The following is a 21,473-nucleotide window of genomic DNA, read 5'->3' as shown; positions in this document are numbered from 1 at the left end:
TTCTTACTGGGGCTCTGTAAGTAAAATAGGTAACTGGAGTGTGCAGGTGCCAGGTAGAAAGCAGCCAGATGTCAGTACTTAAGTCAAATCACTTCCACAATACCTTCCTTTGTCTCTCTATCTCTTTCCCTCCTTTCATGTCCTTTTCCAGTGTATTTTAAAATTACTAATATTATTTCTTATGTCCATTACTGAGTCCTCTAATGTTCTTCCCACACATTTCTGACTGCAATTTTCTAACTGCTAGCCTCTGAAATATTTATGAAGGATTCAAGACAACAAGGTATAGTAAAAAGAGATTTATGTAGCCATATGACTTGCACCTCTTTATGGGAGTGGCAGTAATTGTCTATTGTAGGCAGACCAGTCGGTAACTGAACAAAACAATTCACAGGATACACTTATGGTGAGTTTACCAAAGGCACAAATTTACAGGATACCATCAGAGCTGCAATTTTTGCATTATTTTTTTTAATTGCCTGCATTTTGTGTGGACCTTGTTTTAGAATCCATCATCAAATACATAACCACATATAATGATGAATTGAATAGAAATCGTAGTGTCAGAAATTTCCTAACTTTTGTGAACAGAGGGCCTGATCTATGCCTGTTGGAGTAATGGAAAGAATCCCATTGACGTCAATGGGCTTTAGATCAAGTCCCTGTTTATTACCTCTTGGAGTTCTGTTTCCCAATTAATGCTTAACTAAAGCTAACAATAATCTAGAATGGGGTTTGCGGTCTTGACACTCATTTCTTTCTTAGAAATAATTATTCTCAGTTTTATTGGGACTATTTTTTGGTTATCTTATGTTTTTACATTGACACTAGCTTCTCATATGTGTTTGTATCTGTTTCTGGCAAATTTAAAACTTGATCTCCTGCAATCTCTGACATGCGGGATTATTTTTTTAATCTACAATGTGAATTCGGCTTTAATTTTCTTTTAATGTCCCTAGATGTTGTATATTGAGGCATGACTTTGTATTTAAGGACTAGTTTCCAATGCTAGTGCAGACTTTTTGACTTTCTTTTGATATTTTTCCCCTTCCGTTGCCTTTATTTACTTTGCCTTTTCATATTTCCAAACTAATAAGCTACATATCTGGTCCTTCTGCAATGAAGCAATTTTCTCTCTATATTTTATATAGTACCTAAGAGCCAGAATCTGCTTCTTTTTCTCCAACTTAGTACTTTACTCTTCAAGTTGCCTCATTGATTTCAGTGGGACTAATCAGAATACCCTTCTTCATGTCAAATAGTACTGTATCACCAGGCCCGCCGACAGGGTGAGGCAAAGGGGGCAATTGCCCAGAGGCCCAGGTGATTTAAAAGGGCCCGGGGGCCCCCGGCCACCCCTGCCAGCAATGCAGCTGGGCTAAGGCAGGCTTCCTGCCCGCTCTCGCTCTGCACCGCTCCCAGAAGCGGCCAGCACATCCCTGAGGCTCCTGGGGAATGGGTCCCCACGCCCTGACCCTGCCCCAAGCACCAACTCCGCAGCTTCCACTGGCAGGAAACTGCAGCCAATGGGAACTGTGGGGGTGGTGCCTGTGAGCAGCGGTGTGGGGAGAACCCCTGAGCCCCTACCTAGCAGCCGCTGCCAGAAAGATGTGCCAGACGCTTTCAGGAGCCACCTGAGGTAAGTGCCGACCCCCTGATCCCCTCCTGCACCCCAACCCCCTGCCCCAGGCTAAAACCCGCACCCAAACTCCCTCCCAGAGCCCGCACCCGTGCCCCAGCCTGGTGAAAGTGAGTGAGGGTGGGGGAGAGCGAGCAATTTAGATTGGAGGGATGGAATGAGCAGGGGGCGGGGCCTCAGAAGGGTGAGACAGGGTATGGTCTCAGGGAAGGGATGGGGCAAGGGTCTTTGGGTTTGCATGATTTGGGGGGGAGGGATAGCTCAGTGGTTTGAGCATTGGCCTGCTAAACCCAGGGCTGTGAGTTCAGTCCTTGAGGGAGCCACTTAGGGATGTGGGGCAAAAATTGGTCCTGCTAGTGAAGGCAGGTGTCTGGACTCGATGATCTTTCGAGGTCCCTTCCAGTTCTAGGAGATTGGTATATCTCCAATTATTATTAGACAGTTGGCAACCCTACCAAGTGGGTATGTGGAAGCTCTGGCTGTGCCGGAACAGCGCACCCAGCAATGCAGCCAGTAGCTCACTGGGCACTAACCAGCACAGGCGCAGCACCACCCAAATGTCAGGCAGACCACATCTGTGTGGGCACAGTTTGTGCGTGCATGGAGGCCCATTGACTGTTCTGCCCTGGGGCCCAGAATTGCTGTCCGCAGGCCTGGGTATCACTATAGTAATTACAGTACATGCTATTATTAAAATAGAGTAATGTTTCCACAATGAAATATTTTCCCACTCTCTTGATATTGGAAAGTTTCTATTTTCACAATCAAAATATAATGTGAGAAGTTTTGGCTGGAACTGTTGCCTCAGACTTGCAGTACATAGAAACGACAGTGTCTTCATTAAATTGTTTACACAAGTGAATGCCACTGCTCTTCTGAACATGCTGAATGGAATTACAGAGCAGCCACAAGCTGAGAGTGTAGAAGCAGCTGGAATTGAATGCATTTATTTGCACCTTTTTGCATTACTGAGAACAAAAATGGAGTCTCTGTCCTGCTTCATGACAGTAATATAGCGTTAGTGGGTTTTGGTTGCCTGCTAGTAGCAATTCCCAGGATAGAAGTTTAGTGGTATGATAAACTATATGTTTTTTTAGGTAGAAACAAAATGGAAATATATTTAAGCCCTTTCAGTTTGAGATTACAGTAATTTGACTGCAAAATTTTTGAATAGCCGCTTACAGCACGCAACAGTCTTTCTTCTACATGGTTAGCCTATTCTAGCTTCACTGGTACAGTATTAGCTTGGATATATTTGGAAACAACATCCAAATATAAGAGGGAGTTGTCTATAGCCACTCTCTTTTAAGTTTGACCTTGGGTCGTCAGTAGCAGTATAGCACAAAAGGAGTGATTATCTGACCTGAGATGAAAACAAGAAATGAAATGAAAATTAAACATGAAATTGTTAATTGCTTTCACATTTAATCTTTTATTGGCTATACAGTCCATTCACAGTCTGCAGTCCAGGATTACCTTTCAGTTAACATGTTTCTCATGAGCGTAGACTTGTCACTAGCAATTCTCCTGTCTCACAGTGACTCTTCCACTTCCCCTTGTCTGCATTTCTAGCAACAACATGCAACAAGAAACCCTGATGTGGATTAAGACTAAATATAGCATCCACACGTCTATTCCCTCTTCTATGATGTTCTTGATGGCTTCAGTGAATATTCGGATGTGCCAGTGTTGACAATTTTATTTTCTTTCTTCAACTAATTTTTAAGTGCCAGTCTTTTTAATTAAAGATTAAAAGATTTATTGACAGTACAAGTGATTTTAGTAGATGAGCAGTAAAGTGAAGGAGTCAGTGTGATGGGGGACACCAACCTCTTGTGAGTGCCTTCTGTCAGCCGGGAGTGATATTTCAATCTTCTGTTCCGCTTGTGTGCCTCCTGTAGGTTGTCAGCCTCACTAAGTGGGTCTTCAGTGGCTCAGCCCTCCAGCCAAGTCACACAGTCTAAAATGGACAGACCCCTTGGGGAGTCCAGCTCAAGTCTACACAGACATCCAAACAAATGATTCTTCTCTTCCTCTTGGGTCATTCTTCAGCCAGGTTTCTGGGCTCAGTTCTCAGTGCTTTCTGAGCTAACTTTAAGTGCTTCCCTGTGCTGTTGTAGGACACTGCCCCCAGGGTTTTTTCCCTGGAGATTTTATCCTCACAGATTCTCACTGCCCCAAATGCTTAGCCCTCACCAGGGTCTTCAATCCTGTCTCTGAGCCTGTTTAAATTCCAGCCCCTTTCTTGGGCTTTTATTAAGAGTCTTGTACCCTCTTCAAGACTTAGGCTACTTCCCCCCCAACCCCTAGCTTTTTGGGGGTGGACCCAGGCCTGCTCACTACTCCAGATCCCAGCTCAGGGACCCTACAGATAGCAGCCATGCGCTGCCTCTTTCCCTGGAGTGCTTCCCACCTGGCCTCTTTACCTCTCTCCATTACGTTAGGGCTAGAGCTCGCGGGTCCTCTCACTCCAGGTGTAGGTAATGAGTTCCCTTTGGCCAGAACAGAGCACGTGTCTTCGCCTATCTGGCTCTGCTCAAGCCCTGTATCTCCTTTTATCTGAGACTGCTGGGCTCTGACTGGTTACTTCTGTGCCGCCTTCTTAGGCAGGCTTGGAGGACTCACTTCCGCTGCTCCTTTCTGGGGCAGGCTGTTGTAGGACCACAGGGCCTCAGAGGACCTGGTACAAATTTACAAGACGAACGAATGCACCAGAATCAGTGCAGAGTAACTGTGAACGCAGCCAAACTTGAAACCTGTATCACTTCAACATGGAGTATTAAAGATATTGTTCTGGATACTCCATCCTATTTATAATGGTGGAGGAGAGTAGAAGGCTACTTTCCTCTTGCGGGGGCGTACAAAAGTGCAGTAATAACCCTCGTGATAAGCATCATCTTCCATTGCCCACAGGACGAATGTAAAATTGGGGCACTGGTGAAACTGGAGTGAGGCATTGGTGGAACTGAAGAGCAACCACCACTGTCCCCTCCCGTAAGTTTTCACCACTGGACTTTGTAACTTGGGCCTTGCGGTTGACGCTTTCCTTCACACTCTGAACCTGGAGGTGGGGGGACAAGTGTCACAGGCTCGACTCACTGCACATGGCGCCGCCTCCTGGCAGCTCTGGGGATTAGCTCTTTTCAGGCACCGCTCTCCTCTGGTGGTGTCTCCTCGCATCATCTTTTTCACCCTACAGTCCCTCTCAGTCCTGGAGCTGCAGCTTCCTGTTCATGGCTTTGCCCTCCAACCACGTCCCGAAGGTCCTCCCTTTCCACAGAAATCACAGTCCTTCCAGACCAGCGTCCAACTGGCATCTCCATGCCCTGCACCACTTCCCAGTGGCTGGTAGGGGAACCCAGGCCCACCCTCTGTACTCGGTTCCAGCCCAGGGACCCTATAACAAGCAGCCAAGGTCTATATAATCCTATGCCTTACTGCTGTTTTCCCGGGCTGCTTCTCACTTACTCGGCTTCCCTCTTTCTGGGTTTGCCAGCCCATGCTCTCTCCTCCTAGGGAGTGACTGTGGACTACTTTCTTGCAGCCCTCTTGCTGCTCAGAGCTCCTGGGCTTTATACAGGCCTCCTGTGCTTGCCCATCTCAGGCCTGCTCCTTGCCTCTTTCAAATGCAGCCTGGGCAGGTAATTGGCCTGCCTAGCCCTTTAATCCCTCCAGGCCCACCAGCTGCGGGGGGGGGGGGTGCACCACATCATAGGGGTGGGGGGCGGGGGAGCAGAATTCAAGAACCAGCATGTGGTATTTTCAGGAGTTTCCAGGTATGCACTTATGTACCTGAGTGAACATTGTCTCCTTCATCCTCCTAAAACTCATTGAGCAACACATGCTAAAAATGCAGTAAATAAAATGCATGGTCAAACAGAGCAATCAGTGCTACCTAATGCCAACTGGGTCTTTCTCTTTTCCCCAAGCTGTCCACAGTACCATTAGCCTTAAATGAAGTATTCTGATGACTGCAAAAAGAGCTATAATCTTTGTACACTGGAGGCACACCATGGTTTCCTGACTTTTCTGTGTAATCTGGCATGCCTGCAGTATATAAAAAATCCTCTTTGAAAGCTCACAAAAGGCTAGATTCTCAGCTAAGGTCCATTGACTTCTTTGGAGTTTTGTCAGTCTATACCAGTAGAGGATTGGCTTTCACTCATTAAACACACTACAGGAAAAATATTTTGGAAATCCTATAGACAAAATCCAGTTGATTAAAAAAACAGAAGAAAATAGCGTGTGCAATGATGGAACAAATAACATTAAACTCAGAGATGTAACATGTAGAGATTGTCAAAATTTTACCAGTGGAACAGCTTTCCATCAGAAAAAGCTGATTCCAAGAAATCAAAATGTTATGCAGGAACATATTGCTGACATTTAGTATGGGAAATTTCAATAGGATCAAAAGGTAACATTTAATTTCAACTTCTGTTGTTTTATTTCAGGTATAAAAGTTTAAACAACTTCATCAAAACAAAACGTTTCAGAAAGTTTGATGGTAAATGTTGGCACTTAACTTTTAGGTTCTTATTTGGAATGAGAACTAATTTCAAAATGTCAGAATTTCCTATGAAACAGATTTCCATTTTTCTGATCACCTTTAGTAATAAGCTATTTAAAAATAAATTGTTTTCCTTAGGGAACTGGATGAATTTGTGCATGTGAGGTTTTATTGTAGCAAATGTATGCACGAGAACTAGTGGCCCTGGCAATCATTACATGATATAATCTATTAGAATACTAAATAATGGTATAGCACCCTTTAAGGCAATGCAACCTTTTCCTCTGCATCAGTATCCCCTTCTTTGTGTAATGTGAGCTTTCCGCATCATGACTTTCAAGAGCTCAGAATGAGACTGCAGTATACAATTCACCATTTTAGCCATGAGTAAAGCATCAACATGATCACTTCTATTTTGTTCCTAATAAGAATCTAGATAAGATAAACCAAACAAGGTAAACATGTTGAGAACACAGGCAACAGAATAATTACATCTGCAAGGTCATCCTTGAAAAGTTAAGGCAGGAAAAGTTATTGTCCTAATTAGCCATTGTGGTGAGCATCCAGTGACCATTAAGCTCTTACGTTTCTGATATTATTATGCCTTTTCCACCACAGATTATTTTCCTGTTGTTAAATGGTTGTGGGAGGAGATAATTTACCACCTCGGGAAATTTACTGATGGTAGAAATCTGATCCATCCTGTGTGGTAGGGTTTGCTGGCAAGGCTGGAATCTTGAGAGATGCTGTATTGGACAGGAAGATATTTTTGTATTGAATAATATAAAACCACTTATCCTTCTTATTCCTGCTCCTCCAGAGAGTATTTTATTTTGACTTGAAAAAAGCCAGTAAAAATGATCTGAAAAGCACACTCCATCCTGAAGGTTACATAATGTTCTCCTTGTTATAACGCTGCTTAAAACCTCTACTGGGAGTTTTTCCAAATGGCTGCAGGACTGGACCATACATTAAGATTAGGAGTAAGTGCAATGCACAACATCTGCACTGGAAATGGATTTTGAAAGTAGTGTCCCCTCAACAAATTTTATGGCTGTTCACATCTGGAAATTTGATACAAGCTTACGTTGGTTTAAAACTAAATACAGTTACACTCATTAGACTAGCTGAAAGTATTTGACTTGCAATGATGTTTTCATACTAAAGGTGGAGTTAATTCTGTTCTAATACTGCTAGTGTATTTCACCTAAATGCATTCTTACTGAAAAGAGGAAGAATTATTTTTATATATATTGATAAAATTCAGACATTGTCTAGTATCTAGATCAGAAGATCATTGTAAAAACAAAAAGAGGTTGGGCTCAATATCACTTCTGTGTTACAGCATGCTAAGAAAATGGAAATTATTCCCCTAGCACTGGGGAGTAACTGGATCACACAATTCAATTGCAAGCCCAATCTGAAAAAGCATTTTAAACATTAGATCCTTTCACTGATAGTACCACTCCTGTGTAGTGTAATTTTTGCACTAGTTTATTATGTTTAACTTAGTGTATGAGCCATATCACTGGAGCTCCAGCCAAAGGAATATGATGTGATTTACTCTGTATTTACTCCTTAACCCCATTCTGTGCCTTTCTCATTCCTACCTTTGGCACCTCCATGCTGAACAATCGCAGCACTCTCTACATAGAGCTACCCTTGAAAAGCACTCAGGAGCTTCAGCTGGTACACGTTGTGCTAGTCTTCCTTCTTGGAGTGGGTCAGTGAGAGCCCATTAGTCCTGTGTGCTCTGAATTGCACTGGTCTTCCATATGCTTCAGTTACAGTTCAAGGTATACAACTGTAATCTGTACATACAAATATAATTTGGGAAATGGCTGCTTTAGAAACCACCTGCTTTGTGTTCACCATCATGTTGGCTGAAACTTTTGTTCATAGTCTCTAGATGAATACTCCAAGTTGTGGAGGTAGGGCACACTCAGTGAATCAACTCCCTCTCTCGCTCCAGTAGAGTCTCCTTAGACTATGTCTACACTACAGCTGGGATCGAGGTTCTGAGATCAATCCACAGGCAGTCGATTTAGTGGGTTTAGTGAAGATCCACCAGATCGACAGCAGATCACTCTCCTGTCAACCCCTGTAGTTTGCCCCAGCCGGAAGAGTAAGGTAAGTCAATGGGAGAGTTTTGTGGGTGTAGACCCCGCGGTAACTCGACCTAAGGTACGTCAACTCCAACTACATTATTCACGTAGCTGGAGTTGCGTAGTGTAGGTCAGCTTACTGCAGTAGTGTACATAGCCTAGTTTGCTAGATGGTATATGCTAGTATAAAGGAAGGCTATCTTCTCAGACAAGCCTTGCCAAAAGGGTCTCAGTGAAAGCAGGCTTTCTCTTCTTTGCTGCTTTTTTTAATTGTCACTTCTCTTACTTTACTAACTTTGCTGCATTGTTATGAACTGTTCGTTTGGCTTTTGCTTTTTTTTTTTCTTGCATCTACATATACCTCACTGTATGTTATAAAAACAGCTAAACACATTTAATGTTCAGTATGTTTTAAATCTGATGGTACAGTGCCATCTACAAGCAAGTATTATGATATGTGCATTTATGGTTATAATTATGAATAAGAATAATAATTATACCATTTTACACTGATTATCTAAATTATTATTTTTTGAGGGATGAGACTATATAGGCAGTGTTACTGCCATTAGCTCCCCCTAAAATCTTCCAATCAAAGATCAATGGCAGCACTCCTTTTCATGGAAGTCTAGGTTTTGCTTCACTTGCCTCCATTCTCTGCACAGTCCAGTTCTGATTGCCAATAGACAGGACCAGCAAAACAAGCAGGTGCTTGGGGCGGCACGTTTCCAGGGGGCGTCATTTTGGCCATCCTTTTTTTAACTGACTTCCTCCCCTCTCACAACCCTGCAGAAGCAGAGCCATGGAGCAGCTGGGGATCCAGCATGGGAGTTGAGAAACCACAAGACCCTGGGAGCTGTAGTTCTTTGCCTAGCTCCCTGCCTATAGAACCAGCCCTGGAGCAGGGAAAGAATTACATTTCCCAGCAATCCCTTGGCAGCTTTCAACAGGAAAGTGCTAGGTAAGGAGTGAGGTAATTGAGCCATGCTGCGAGTTAAAAGGGGTGGCACTGTGATTGGGGAACAAGTGTGCCCAAGGAGTAGAAGGCTTTGCCCCAGATGTCCCCTTCAGAAGACTTCCCCAGACTGCATTAGGGATACTGGTGTGACCTCACCTTGCAGCCCACAAAGAAGGAATTGGGTGGACTAAATTGACAGTGCACCTCTCTATCTGAAGTCTAGGAAGGGAGGTACATGGATCCCACTAGAATTTAAAATGAAAAGTAAGAGAGAGGAGGCACTGCTGGGGGACTTCGGCAGCTTTAGATACAGTACCAGGCACGTAAGAGGATTTCCACTTCTGAGCCGTGGAAGCAGAAATTGACTTTTCCTTTCCAGATTTAGCTAATATTCAGAAAGGGAATCTAGCGCCTGCCTTCCAGATTTGAACACCTTCAAAATTCAGGAGTGGTCAAGCTCAGTTTGGGCAGCTGTTACTTCATTTCTTCCAAATCAAATATACTGATCCACTGTAACTTGCTGTAGAAATAGTAAAATAAGAAATGAAGAAGAAAGAAATGCTTCCCAGTGGTTTTTAGGACTGGAATTGCAATTTTCAACAGCTATTGCCCTTTTTTTTAAAAAAAAAATTTGTTTAAAAGGAAGACAATAATATTGCACTGGCAAATTCCCCGTAAAAACAAAGAGTGGAACAAAAGAATAATAAAGGCATCTCAACTTTTCCTCATTTATGTAGGACAGTCTTATAATATGCATCCAGATATTCTCCAGTCATACAAGCTGAAAATTGTTCCACTTTACTGCAGTTCTGTAACCATATGGGAACCAATCCTGTCTGTATTCTGTGCACATGTAAAATTTCTGCTGAATAACCTGCCCTGGGAGCAAGTTACAAGTGACCCAGGGCTGGGACAGCAGGAGGGTGCAGGTTAGGGGGAGAGCCCAGGGCTAGGGCTGCAGGGGAGTGTGGGGGGGAGCCTAGGGCTGGGGTGGGGGGCAGCCAAACATTTTTTTGCTTGGGTCAGCAAAAAACCTTAAGCTGGCCCTGCCAATAGACCAGATCAGCTAGTCTTGTCACTCAGGGATCTTCCCCCTGCCCCCATGTAAATTTTCAAAAAAAACCTTCCATGGGGAATTCTGTTTCCAAATCCCATTAACAGTTAATGCAATGATGATGTAACAATGATGATGAATTAGGCACCATACTCACCTAGGCACCTTTGAAAATCCCAGTGCACATAACTTTTGTAGAGTGAATAACAGTGGACTTAGGTCCTCCTCAGAAACCAAGTAATTCTACACAACTATTAGCATTAACATTTCATGACCACTAGAAAATCAATACTATTGGGTTTTTTAATTTGAATGTGAAAGCATTTCCTTTAATGTGTGGCAAAATAATCCCCAGTAAAAAACACTGCACTGGTGTAAACCAAACAGATTTTGTATATGCCAAATATTGAATTTGCAATTATATTTTTGCTCAATTTGTAGATCTAATGTATGTGCCTCTAAACCAAAATATGTCATCATCCTTTGATCACCACTAGCAATTATAAAATATTCTCTTATAAGTAATGCAGTTATTCTTACCATTTCTTTTTTCTTCCCAACATTTATTGTTTCTCCATCATGATTTTCTTTCCTGTAATATCCTTATTTGACATCTGTGCATTACCTCTCTAAAGTAATTACTTAGAAATTTAAGGGGAAAAAATCTTGTCACTGAGGAATGCAGGCACAGGCATAAGCTATGTCTACACTAGAAAGTAAGGGGTGGGGGATTATGAGAGCTCTTCTGTTATAAACTCCTACTGCAGATAAGACACATGGTAGCTTTACCTCGGTGGAGCTGACTGAGGTCTGCACTATGGTTTTATGAGATGACTCTCTTGTAAAAAGTGCACCTTTTTTCCCAAGCCTTTAGTCACAAAAGAGCTGAGCTTTCCAGTAATGCAGAAGTGACTTCAGGAGTTTGCAGGCTGCTAGGGGTAGGACTTCAACAAATTATTTTTGTGTGTTGACAGCAAAATAGCTTTCTCAATGAGCAATCCTAGTGGAGACAAGGCACAGGTAGTTTTTACATTGAGGTAGTTAGTTGAGGTCAACCTTATACCCTACATCTGGGGTTTACCTCAGTAAAAACTACATGTCATGTCGTCTTTGAGATTATACATGGACATAGCTGTCTCTGTAAAAACACAAGTGTTTTCAGAGACAGCCTGTGAGGCCATTCTGCTTAGGTATTGTTCCCCCCATTCCTTTCTATGGCTGCAGTCTGCATGGCTCCAGCTTACTTTGTGACCACTTCATAGTGGGTTTGGGGGAGGATGAGGCCAGCTAGGCCACATTTGTATATATTTCATTTTCCACTAGCAAATGCATTTGCTCTGAGAGCATTTGTGAGTAAGCAAAAAACTCCTTCCAGAGCAGTCACCACAGAGAGATTTCTATTAATCTTACAAATCTTAACTGACGTGTGAGTTCCAGAAAACAAGCTTAGAAATCTCTGAGACCATAGAAACTTCTTGCCGCTTATCCCCAAATCATAAAGAAATTTTGACTTAAGTTTCTAAGAGTTCTTTATCCCTCAATGACTTATTATTTTATGGGATGCAGCGAGACGAAATAGATGTTAAAAGTACTATAAGCTTACCTGTGTACTGGTTTGGCGTAGCCTCCAACTAATGCCTACAGTCTATATTCATGCATGGGGAGTGGGAAAGCTGCATTAGTCACATTGTGGCCTCGATATTCATCAGGGCTCTCTAAGGACAGAATGACAGGGATCGAAGAGTTAGAGTTCCTGGTACTCTTGGGGTAGCAAATCAGTTCCTGTGACGCCACTCAGACAATGTTGTGTTAAATTTGAACTTTAATATTTATTTAGCTTTCCATGCTCTGGCAGCTTGAATCTATGTTAAATTGTTTGATTTCAGGTGAGACCAAGAGATGTGCACTTCAGAACTCTCCAGAAAATAAGCCATCATTGTTCCTTTCTCAAGCTGTGCAGAGTGTGTCAAAAATAATTACATGGTATGGCAGTACAAATCAGTGTCAATATGTACTGATTCAAAACCTGGGGATTCTAAAAAGTCGTCCTGTTAAGGATAGCTCAGTGATTTCCATATGGATCCACGAGACACTCATGAGAAAGAAATAAGGTGTTATAGGCAAGTATATAAATTCACATACTAAAACTAAGACAACAATCACAGTTTGTGTTCTGTTTACAAAAGACACTAGACTGAAAAGGAGGGAAATGCTTTCCTTCGAGAACAAACTTGACCTGACATAAAAAGTTTGGCATAAAAAAGATGCAATTTCATGTGAAGGAATTTATTTCATTCAAAAGTGACGAAATGTTATGTCTGGGAAAATGTAGAAGAGATCATTTGGGACTGATTCTGGCTGGCTTGTATAGGGCAGTGATCACAGATGTCCCTTTCCATTTTACAACATCACTGCGGTGGCCACGTGTAAAGGGGAAGGAAAAATCTCAGCGCTTGTGTCAACAGCCAGTACAACAACTGCATCTGACAGATGAGTCATTCTCTACAGCACTGAAATCTGTCTTGCTGGTTTTTAAATTCTCTGGATGATTTGGAATTGCTCCACATCCACTACTTTGTAGGCTAGCCAGTTATTAGGTTTAGCTGCAGTAATACTTTGACTGAAATATGGTGTCACTGAGTTGTGTGCAACCCAAATCCTCTCGAGAGAGAGAACATCTCACATTAACCAGTTTTCTGGCCTTGAAGGCTGACTCTTTCTGCTTTTTTGAATTACCTAAAGGGAGTATGCCACTGGTCCCCAACTGCTGTGAAATTCTTTGGACATCTTTGAGAAGTTATCCATTACAAACCCTTTAACTGTAGCTTTGCTGTATTCTGCAACAACAAAAACAGCAAACTGAAACAACTAAGTTTCTTTCCTCCTTTGATTTGTATATACACTTAACTAGTTGGATTTTCTAACTTTGCATTTAATGGATGGTGTTACCTGTGAAGCTGCACTACTATAGTGGTTTCAAGCCATGGGAACATGTACCAGTAATGGTACATCAGACTTTTCTGGTTGGTCCTGGCATACACTGGTGTGACTCCAGTTGAAATCACTGAGTTGCATCCTCTTATGCGGAGGCTGAATCCTGGTCTCACTTTCTCACATATATTGCCTCTGGCCAATTCCCACTGAGTAAGCATGAAATGGTTTTGAGGTTGCTCCAAATTGTATTCTTGTGATGAAGCTCCATTACAAACTGGAGCATGTGCAATTCAGTGGGCCATAACGGACAGGTAAACTTGAACTTTTGGCTAGATAAACTAGTATGGTTGTAAGAATAGTTTGGGAATTATTGATCTGACATACAGCACCTCAAAGTGTAGCAGTAAACATAGCCTCTTAGTTGTATTTTTTAACTCCAGAGAGATCTTCCAAAAACTCAAGAAAAAGCAATATCTAAAGCCTGCATAGTTTTACTGACTTTTAAATGACTTTTTTTCCTATTTCAAAACATATTTACCATAATCCTAAAAGCCTTCCCGAAACACCCAGCAACATATATGACAGACTCTATTACTGATAATAAGCCATTCGGCTTATTTCCTATTCTTAGTTGGAAGACGACAGTTCCAAACAGAACAAGTTTTGAAAGTTCAGGCTAGTTAGAATGAATATTCTGTTTTCATGCAAATATCCTTCAGAAACAAAATTGCAGTAGTTTTCATTCACAATGGTTTGGGGAGTAAAGGACTGGTTGTTTCTCAGTAAATTCACCAGGAACCACCATTTTTCTACTTTTTGCCTTCTCTATGACTCTTCCTTCTCAGTACCCAGTCACTATTACATTAAGCTTTCTCTAGTCTGAAAGAGCAGAACCCACAGCCTCATCCCGAGGCAGTTGTACTATAATTTCAAGTGCCTGAGAAGATAATTTGTCCACCAGTGGTAAAGCTAGTGTCCTTTTGGTAGATAATGAAAATAGTAGAGTCACCACCAATCTGTCATATTTGGATCTGGATTGTGAACATAAGATTCATGGTTACTAGTAGCTATCCAGTTTATTGGTTTGGGCCATTGTCTTGAAAGCAGAGAGAGAACAAACATCACATGATTTAACAAAGAGCTACAGAATGACCTCCTGCTTGGAAATATCTTCATTTATTAAGTCTCTAATACAATATGTCCTTGTCTTTTCTAGGAACTGAACTAAGAACTCTATGGTGATAACTTAACCGACATCTGTGTAACTATATTCCTATCTCTAGAAAACACAGGACTCGATCCTTGTTCAGACCAGTGTAATTCAAGAGAAGTCAGTTACATCAGTGTGAGAGGAATCAGATCTTGAACAGACAAGAAATAAATCTGTCCTGCACAAGTTGAGGAAGTGGAAGTCCTCCAGTATTATGTTATATATTACAGTCTTCCAGCTACTCTGTATTAAGAGTGGATTGTGGCAGAAAAATAAAACCATTTTCCACAGTAATCCTGGACTGATGCTCCATGAAGAGTTCTGAACAACCTAACCTTAAGAGCACAAAAGTGTAAATTATACTATTGATGTTAAAAAACCAAATCAATTAAAAGTTAAATTGTTTAATTTTATGGAAACAATGACCCCAGATCTTGGCATCTAAGTCTGAAGTGGGTCGCTTGGGACCAAGACTTTCACTTTATCATATAATCTTGAAAACAGTGTGAACTGATGTGTACTGTTCTCACTTCAGTGCAAATGCTTTTTTGTTTTTTTTTTGCCTGTCAAGTGCCAGATTCTGTCTCTTTCTTACATGGGAGTAACATAAAGGGAAATAGAGGAAGGAGACTTTCCACTTTTTTGAAGTCTGTGTAAAGGCAGAGTAATTATAAGGGCACAGGCACTACTCTATCTCTCTACTGTGGGGCTGCATAGTGCTCCAGAGAAGGCAATGCCATGGTCCTGGTTCCCCTCCACTCTAGCTTGACCTGTGAGTCTGGCATGCAGCAAGCTGGTAGCAGACTTACTCCCCAAGTGCATGGGGGATGTCAGATAGGAATTCTACCTCCCTGTGGAATTAAATGGGATTTGGTGAAAACGGTGGGCCAAATCTTCAGCCCTGGCTCCAGCTGTGGCAGTAGCACCAAGTAACTGCAGGGCAGCCAAGGATTTGCCCTGCAAGAGAGGCTTTTACCTGCTTTCCCTTCCCATCAAACAGAAGGCATGTCAGCAAAGGGGGGCATGGAGAAGGAAGGGGCAGAACACATGATGTTCTGGCTGATCCCTGGTCAGTGCAGTTGGTCCAGCTGGTGTAATTTATGAGTAAACACTGAGTTGCTGTAAGTTACACTTGGGCCGTTTTGGCGATGTGCAGTGCAAGATCAGAAAAGCTGAAGGTGATTGAGTCACCTTGCTTTGAGTTGATGCTCAGCAAAGGTTGAAGACCCATTGAAACGCTTGCAGGGGTTGAGGGCAGCCAGCAATGGGGAGTCCATAGCATTGTAGCTTTTAGGTGAGAGCTGAGGGAGTAGTGAATTTGAGCCTCCTTGCATATGTCCCAGCTCTCACTGGATGGCTCAGGAGCTATGGGATTTCCCTGCAATCTGAGGACATCCATGGTTATCAAGAGGTATGTCTCCAGTTGCATTTTGCAGGGCAATCAGGGCATGCTCCACGCCCTCAAAGGGATGATCTGTAGAAAAGCTGTGAGCTGAAACTGTGTTTTCTGGCTTTTGTGTAGGGTTTTTCTAAGCCATGGACAATCTCAGTCATAGCGATTTCCAATCATTCATAATTCATTAAATGTGGAAATCAATTGACTCACTTTAGATAATTAATTAGGCTTAAAATGCTCTCACATGCTTTACCAGTTGGCCCTGACCATCACACCGACCCTTGCCCTATAACCTGCTCATTGATTTGTGCCATCTAAGATTGATGGGTTCACTAGGGTTAGCAGTCCTGGGCACCCAACTTTTGAAAGTGTTTGAATGCTCACAAATTCTCTTTTGCTCCCCACATGGACGTTAAAGTGCCCCTTTGGGAATGGATTCCTGAACATTCAAACCTAAACACTTTCATTTTGCAAGGCATCCTCAAAAACAGTTTACCCCTGGGGTAGTCTCTTTGTTTGGTTATTTGTGCTTGAAATGTAAGTTAGTTAGAAGTCTACTGACCCTTTGAGGCACCAATATTCAACTATTTGCTTGAGGTTCTTTACTTGATAAATTACTAATTTAGGGTGAAATCATACTCTTTAGTGGCTCCGTGTTCATAAATCACAATCTGACACTTTTCCTCTGGGGGCAGATTGCTGTTTGCAGCATGTTCCGTTTGCCACTAGACCAGATGACAATATTAGTTTATCAGGAGGGACTTGTATTTTAAAACAAATCCTGATGTGATAAATTCCCATCTGTCCATACTGCAGCTTGAATGTTTTTATTGCTAAACAGTCTGAGTGATCTGGAGCTCAGAAGTCTTCTCATAGAAAGCAAAGAAATCTACTGTGGAATGCAGGATCAAATGCACAAAAAAGAAGAAACAATCTTTCAACTTGACAGTGGTTCAACAGCCCATTAATAGGTATTTTAGCAGATTAGTAATGATGATGAGAAATCACACACCACTTTTCAATTAAATAGCATTTAATCAAGAATAAGATTTAACTAAAGCTGGGATCCAGCATTTTCAGGAACCTATTAAGCTGTCCCTGTTTTTAAATTGGAACCAAAACATTTTGCTTCTCAGGCTAGCCTGCAGCTAATAATAATAAATGGTTTAATTATTTCTGTAGAAGATGTTATAAATAGCTTGGGAAAATAGCATGCTTTTACAAATCTAGCCTCGCTCTTCTGTTTGGGAGGTTGTGGCTTTACTTTTTGTTGAATAAAAATTATTTTATTATTATTTCCTTTTATTTATTTACAACTTTAAAAATATGGGAATCTTGACTAGCCCTTTGTCTTTACTACAACACTATCCTTTCTGCCTCAAACGAGCCACTGCTAGAGATGGGCAAACTACTCAGAGCAAATGTATTCAGGGAGAGATTCTGTCTGGTCCTTTTATGGATGCACAGCATGGGAGTGCAGTGGAAGGCACTGCACCCCTGCCTCCCTTATGTAGTCCACTACTATCCCCAGGGTACATGTTATCCCTTGCCAAAACCAAGCAATCTTGGCTTAGCTACACACGCCATTCAACACGGTATGCTGACTGCTGGGAGGGAGAATCAGCTGCCCCCATTAAGGGAAGGGTTGAGAGAAACTAAGCAGCCTCTGCACATCCAGGTGCTATTCTTCCTCACTGTTCTTTATGGGGCACTGTGGGCTTAGCGAGTCCTGAATAGATTCTATTCCCAGATTAGCTTTTATTGCATAGAGAAAAGAGATGAGAGATTTCAAGATGACCATCAACACTTCCTGGGGGAACCTTCGCACTAATTATGGTTGTGTTTTATTTAGTAGGAGTAGAGTAGAACCTAAGGACATCAATTATGGATCAAGGCCCTATTTTGATAAGACTTTCACTTTTTCCTACTGTTCTTTCCCCCAAAATATTGCTTATACGAATGGCCACAGGAAATGAATAAAAAGGGGGAAATATCTTTGAAGCAAATTCATTGTTAAGATTTGAACAATGTTCACATAGTTTTTTGTGGCTTTTGCCCAATTCTAGTCACAGCCCAGCTCAAGCTGTTTTCTTCCCCCAAAACACATTCCCTAAAAGCTGAAGCTGCAGTATAGCTGCAATTGCAATGCATTGAAACAACTTTGACTTTCATCCTGCTTCATTATAGGCAGAGTAGGACAGATGGGCTTTTTGTAACTGACTTTTAATTGTGCATTAAATCTGTGCAAAACTTTAAGGTCTGTTCTTCACATCTCACATGCAGTTAGAGCTGAGAGTTACAGACCAACGAGAATTGTTCATTTACAGATTAACAGAACATTGTCTAGGACGATGCTACAATGCGTGGGCTCGTCAGCTATACAAAGAGCACTAATCTTAAAAAATGTAGGTTCCTGTGCATTCCGAGGGAAATGGTTGGAGGGAAGATCAGACTTGACTGCATATCTGAAATTCAAGAATTTCTTCACTTCTGGAGAGCCTAGGTAATGTGTGAATCAGACTTAGCATGTTTCTAGTATTTCACCATGTTTGAAGCCGTGTGTATATATAAGCTAGATAATCCCCACTCCATTGTTGTGAGGTTGCTGAGTAAGCAGCATTATCCCCTTTGTAAAGGTGGAGAAATGGTGACAGATGTGAAGTGACTTGTCACACAGAATGTCTGTGGCAGAGCCAGGACGAAAACTCAGCGTCTGTTTCCTCCCAATCTTACACTAGGTCCTCCACATCACGCTGCTGGTATAAACAAACACATCTCAAACTGTGCTTCAAATAGCCTGTTTGAAATGGACACATTACTAAACCATATCTGAACAAGTGGGGAGGAAAATAATTTAGGAGCATGCATGTGAATGACTAGTCAATACGTACCGGGACTCAAGGTGAAGCAAAGAATAGCTGCTTTTATTGTAACACTTAACCACTGTACAATAATCCACCTATTTCTGGGAGATGATACAACCCTCCCCAGGACACATACGATGAGCCATGCCAGTACAAGGGTGAGAGAAGCGAGGGCGCTTCTATTGCAGGCACTGAAGAAGTAAACATAGGTTTCGAAGTTTAATCTCTACTGCTGAAACAAAGACATCTCCTCACGTGACCTGATTGCTGAAGCTAGTCTTCAGCGTGGTCAGTGCAGATCATCTTGAGTTTTCTCCGTGGTTCTATTTTGTAAGTCCCTCAATATCAGTGTTGAAGTGAATAGCCCATAGCAGGGTTTGCAAACTTTACCCAACAGTTACAGCACTCTGTGACTTTCAAGTAGAAGGGACAGGGAGGCCCTAACAGGTTAGCATGCTGAAGGATTCCCCTAAAGTGGAGTGATCCTGCCTCTGTTGGTTACACTGACTCTAGGGGCAAAATCTGCTGATGATGAAGCACAAAGTGGCAATGCTGTAGCAAAGTACCAGGGCCTCTGTGTGTGTTTGTGTGTAGAACAGAGGCTTTCTTCCTGGCCATCTCTATATAATACACTCTATACATTTTTTAACACTATAAAGAAGAAGCAGCTGGAAGCAGCAGCATCTCCTTTGTTCAGGAGTCTACTTAACTTTACTTCCAAAAACCAATTCAGATAATAGGAAACAAGGTTAATGCATCCTGGCAGTTTGATACAATTGCTGTTCTTTTCCACTCATGATGTAACTCATAAAAATGTCTTGCACCATTTATGCAGAGGCTTTTGTACTTTACATAAAAAGGTGGAAAGAACTTGTTTCAGGGAGACTATAGTGTGTTCCTTTGGGAATCATTAAACTCAATTTTCCCTGAATGTAATTAATATCGTCCCCATTATAAACTCAAGGTAGGACAGTGTAGCCCCAAATGAAAGCAGAGTAATCAGCAGAAAAGACATGGCCTGGTTCAGTACACAGAGAATCATACTTTGTTTGTTTCATTTAGAAAATGAACTTTGGGACAAATCAAAAAGGGATAATAACTTATGGCTTTAGAGCTAGTTCTGTACAAAACAAAAGAGATGACTTTCACTGACCTACAGCAATCTTTATGCAACTCAGTGACTACTTATTGTAGCAATTGTAATATCATATATTTGACTACACACAAGGGGCCAAAATTATTGCCTGGTGTAACTCTAACTTTACTAAAGTGACCCCCGGGGTGAATTTGGCTCAGACTTTGAGTTGGAGCCCTTTCTCACAAAGATGAATGTATTAAAAACCGAACTGTGGAGAACCTGCCTGTATAGAATCCTATGGGTGTGTTTTGCCTGGATTCTCACTAGGTAGCCTGAACTCCAAGTGCACCCTGAAAAATGTGCCCGTTTTGTAATAACACTGCTGAGTTTCACGACTTCTCCTCTTCCTTCCAGAACTACCCTTCCTCCAGCAGGGCCCAGCTCTGCACGTTGCCTGCTCCAGCCTCAGTTTCATCTCTGTCTGATAGCGGGCTGGCTCACTCCTCCACTCTGCCCTTTGCAGAGAGACATTGGGTACTCCTGATGCTCTGATGCACTGTACTCAGAGGCCCTGGATAGCTAACTAGGGACAGGGTCACTCAGTCCCTTCCCAGAAGATGGCACCAGGTGAATTCAAGAAGCCCAGGCCTAATGGGGGATGGAGTTTAGGAACGGAGGGCTCAGGACCCATATGAAGCGGTGCAGTTCCAATTTGCAATTATTTCATTTCTAATTAAAATCCATAACATCTGTTTTATGTGTGTTTATAAATACATCAGTCTGTTTTCCCATATTAAATAATGGACAGACTTTCAAAAATGTTCAGCATCCAACTCCCTCAGTGGAAGCTGCTGAGCATACTGGAAATGCTGCAGTGCCTTCCACTGAGCAGAAGGGTGCTAAGCACTAGAAAATCCAGAGAGGTCAGTTATTGTGTAGCTTACCTGGATTACGCTGCTTCTATGGTGGATGGGAATTTCTGGAGGAACAGATGTGAGGCCAACACCATAGGCCTCCAAATTACATGTTGCTGACCCCTGCTTGTAGAGCTCCACAGGAAATATACTGTTGATGTGTCGTAGTAATAATAATACCTACCTCCTATGTAGCGCTTTTCATCAGTAAACCTCAAAGGATTTCACAAAGGAGGTCAGTATCACTGTTCCCCTTTTTACCAATGGGAAACTGAGACACAGAGATGTGAAGTGACTTGCCCAAGGTCACCCAGCTGGCCAATGGCAGAGCTGGGAATAGAATAGAGTGGCCAGGTGTCTAGTTTTCAGCTGGAAAGTCCAGCTGAAAAGGGGATCAGATGGTGTCTGGTCAGCTCTACTGATCGAACATCAAAAGTCAGGTTCCTGAGGGTGGGGAAGCCAGGAAGACTCCAGGTCATTAACCCATGCCAGTCCCTACTCAGCCAGGGCCGCCTCCTTACCTGCATCGGGCAGCTGAAGCTCCCAGCCCTGGCTCCACAAGCAAGACCCTCCTGACCTGGGCAGAGGGGAGAGCAGCGAGCTACAGAGGGAGGGAGAAAGGAATGGATGGGGGGAAGGAGCTCTGAGGAAGAAGTGGGACAGTGGTAGGGCATGGATGGGCCTCAGAGAAAGAGGTGGGACAGGGTGGGGTACGCTCTAGCACTCCTGCTGGAGTGTCAAGTTTTTAAATATTACAAAGTTGGCAACCCTAGAATAGAACCCACATTTCCTAAGTTCCAGCCCAGTGCTC

The sequence above is a fragment of the Gopherus flavomarginatus genome, chromosome 14, assembly GCF_025201925.1.
Source record: "Gopherus flavomarginatus isolate rGopFla2 chromosome 14, rGopFla2.mat.asm, whole genome shotgun sequence".
In the NCBI taxonomy this organism is placed as follows: Eukaryota; Metazoa; Chordata; order Testudines; family Testudinidae; genus Gopherus; species Gopherus flavomarginatus.
The sequence above is the reverse complement of the archived record's forward strand: the minus strand, read 5'-3'. Positions refer to the sequence as shown.